This window comes from Pezoporus flaviventris, unplaced genomic scaffold, assembly GCF_033815535.1.
Source record: "Pezoporus flaviventris isolate CSIRO_AGI_PZ_B2104156 unplaced genomic scaffold, CSIRO_AGI_Pfla_v1 ptg000006l, whole genome shotgun sequence".
In the NCBI taxonomy this organism is placed as follows: domain Eukaryota; kingdom Metazoa; phylum Chordata; class Aves; order Psittaciformes; family Psittacidae; genus Pezoporus; species Pezoporus flaviventris.
The window spans coordinates 19,706,794-19,710,666 of NW_026892554.1; positions in this window are offsets into that span (position 1 = coordinate 19,706,794).

Genomic DNA, 3,873 nt, shown 5'->3' on the forward strand with positions numbered 1-3,873 from the left:
CCCCATGCTCTCTGAGGGTTCCCCCTTCACACAGCAGGGTACTCACTCCTTGAAAACACATCAGTCAATATTTATCTGGTGTTAAAAGCCCATTCCTAGATCTGACAAGCCCTGGAGAAGCCGGTGAGCCTGCTGACTCCAAATTACAGCTCAGTTCCTCTTCCAAAGCACCCTAAATCCCAGATAAAAATAAATGGGTTTTATTGATTTCCTTTTTTAAGCTAACACCAGGGAGTGATGTGTTCAGTGCTCGAGGAAGAGCAAAGGGTATTAGTCACAGGGAAGTACAGTCACAGCACTCTGACCCCCCTCAGGGGGCAAATAAAGCCCATCTCACGCCAAGCCCCCTGCACAAGGCCTGGGGCAAGCAGCAGGATAACTGGGGGGCTTGCCCACAGGGGTTATCCTATGGTCCAGCATCATTGCAAGGCCCCAGCATAAAGATAGCCCCCCAGCACTGCCCTGCATTGCCCATCAGGTTGCTTGGGAGGGACTTTAAAGCTCACTCCTATGCAGAGGCTGCATGCAATGTGCCCAGGTGGGAGCACCCTGAAGTAGCACCAAGGCAATAAAGAGATGCTTGCTTACCATGCTGCAGCCACATCCTGGTCATGAGGGCAAGCAGGCAGGGCCACTACCAGAGACCAGCATCAACCCCATGCCCCACCACATCCCTGATGAGGAGGAACAAGGAATTGAGGCACTCGAGCTTAAATGCAGGAGGTTGGAGGGTGTGGGTGAGAGCCCAGATGGGGCTCATCAGGGCAATTGGAACACTCAGGGCCCTGAAACTCTGTGAACTGTTTTGTCTCCTTAAATCAACAGCATGTCCCTGCCACACAGACTGCTTGGCTGGTTGCAAAGAGGCAAGAGAAAGGCTTGGGAGGACAAAGGGCTGTGCTTCTCGTGCCCCAACTCCCCGCAGCATCCCCTTCCTCCTTGTTTCCTCACCAGAGGCACAGCATGCCGGACATAGCGCACTAACCCCATGACATCCCTCTGTACAACCCCAACCACAGAGACACTGCACATCTGCCCAGCTGTTTGGAACCACAGTCACGAGGTTCACAGTGCTTTCTCTGAGCAAATAGAGAGCAAACCTCCCCGAGGTGACCACTATCCTAAGCACTGGATGTGTCTGGGACATGCTCCAGCCTGGCTGGAACAGCACCCAGCTGATGTCCTGCTCCTCAGGGAATGGGTGCATGGCAAAGGCTAGGGATCCACCACCCCAAATGAGATCCCTCCAGCTGGGTCATTGCTTCTACCAGGTCAGATCCAAAGGGTTTGCTTTGTTTCCTACAAAATCCCTCCAGCACTTGGGAAGGCAGATGCTGAGAAGCTAAATCCCAGCAGCATTCATGAATGCGCTCCCTCCTGCCAGCACCGGATGGGATATTCCTTCCAGACGCTGGCGGTGCGCTCCAAGCACGCTTGCTGCTCGCCTCTCCTCCCTCGAATGGGCTCTCTTCCCAAGCTGCAGCCCCTCACAACATCAGGAACCCCCAGCCTTGCCCCATGGGCGGCCCAGCCCCTCCTCTGCTGGTACTGGATGTCATGTTGGGGTGAAAAGCCAAGCAGGCTTATTAAAGAGTGAATGGGGTGTCTCTTCCCTGCAGGTGAACACCAGCATTCCGCTGCTCTGAATTACTCCAGTCTCAAGCAAACAGAGAATGTTGCTCTCCAGGGAAAAAACTTTCCAAGGAAAGGGCTCCCGGCTTCACAAGCTGCCCTGGGCTTGGATGCAGCGGATGAAGAGGGGCTCCTGTGAGAGATGGGGTGGATGAGAGGTGCCCATGCATCCCTGCAAGCATGGAAGGACGCTGGCTAAGGGGCTGTGGAGCCCCTCAGCAGCCCTCCTCACCTCCCTCACACCAGCTTCCCTGGAAACACATCCTAAACAGAGCTGGGCTCGGATAAATAAACGCATCCGGCCAGCACGAAAGGAGGGAGAGCAGCCCTGAGCCAGGAGGGATGGAGACCGCGGCAGCCTCAATACCAGCCCCTGGGCTACAGAGGAAGGACAGAATTGAACTTGATTTCCCCCCAACCCTCCCCAAAGTACCGCCTCCCCCCCCCCCCCCCAGCAGTGTGGCGCTCACCAAAGGGCGAAGGCAGCTCCTTGCTGCCTGCAAATGGAGCTGGGGGCATCCAGCATCAGCTCCCCACGCTGCAGAGCAGGTTTCAGGGCAGAGCCAAAGGCACCGCTCCACGCTGGCGCTGCCCCTCCGCTGCTCAGCCAGATGTTGGCTCAGCCAGGGCCTGGCTGAGGGATAGCAAATGTGCTGGCCAGATGTGGGGCTGCGCTCGGGGGCTCTGGTGATGGGGGTGGCTGAAGGGGGCTGCCGCGGGGATGTTTCCCTGGGTAACACATGAAGCTTCAAGCAGAGGTTGTAATATCCTTACTGAGGGGAAATAATGATAATTAATAATAACCAAAGTGAACAGTTTACTCTGTCATTGCCAGGCTTGTCTCTGTTGTTTTCCCAACACCTCCTCCCAGTCAGGGCTGGGTAACACTGAAGCCAGCATGGCCAGCGGGCAGCATTCCCTGCCAGACAGAGAAAACCCCACCTGCAGAGGAAGGAACCAGCCGGTGAGCATCCCCAACATAGAGGATGCTCAGGGTGCTTGGAGGTGTCTTCTTGCTCAAGCCATACTTGCTGCCCTTGCTTGAGGCCAATGTTTCTGTGGCAAGCAGTGGCTCATCCCTTGGTGCCACAGGGAGCAAAGCAAGCCTGGGAATGGGGAAGCAGGAGCAAACCTTGGGACAGAATCATAGAATGGTTTGGGTTGGAAAGGACCTTAAGCTCATCGAGTTCCAACCCTCTGCCGTTAGGGACACCTTCCACTAGACCAGGTTGCTCCAAGCCCCTCAATTAGCCCTTAGCAAGGCAAAGAGGGGACCACTAAGGACAGACAGAGAGCAAAGCAACACAGAGGTCCTTGGAAGAGCTCGAGATAAAGAGCAGGAAGGGGAATACTTGGCAAAATTGAATCAGAACAAACCAGCAAGTCTGGGTAATGTGTTACCCCCAGACTAAACAGAATTAGCTAATGAACTTACCCAGCCCCTGACAATTCCTCATGGAAAGGTACTGAGGAAACAGCACATCCCAGCTTTATTTAATGTCTTTATTAATGATGTGAAAGCAAGAGTAAACAACAAATTAATCATGTTTGCAGATGACTGTAAGCTGGAAGGTGTTGTAAACACTGTCAAAAGCAGCAAAGTCACACCCAGGGCCCTAAAGAGGTTAGAAGTAAACCAGCAGGAAACAAGCCGTACGTAATCCATCAGTGAAACACGGCGCGGGAGGGAAAGGACCTGAAATACAGACATCCATGAGGAAGGAGGGGGGTGCTGCTCCAGATCCAAGCAGGAGGCTGGGAGCAGCTTTAGAGGGGATGGAGAGATGGGAGGTGAGCTACACTGTGAGCAAGGAGAGCCCTGAAAGCTGCTGGGGCTCTGTGGGACGAGGAGAGGGGATCCTGGCTGGGTGGGATGCTGCGTATCCCAAGGATTGTGTCCTTGTCCTTAATATGTGCGGCATCGGCTTTGCACGGTGGGGAGAAGCTGGGAAGCCCTTTTCCCAGTGCGTGGTTGGACTATTATGAGCCCCGAGGACTGTCCGATTGCCTTTAGTCCTGCTGAGAGCCGCTTCGGCAGGAGGCAGGGAACGGGATAGAGCCAGGGATGGGTAACACGGCTTCGGGACTCCATGGACCCCAAGAGCTGGTTGTGCCTGGTGTCGGGGACAGCCACGGGAGCCCCCGGATCCACCCATCGCACCCCAAATCACGCTCCTTCCCCTCTCGGTGACAGCGGCCGCTCCTCCCTCGCCTCGCCCCAACGGAAACAAGGGTGCTTTG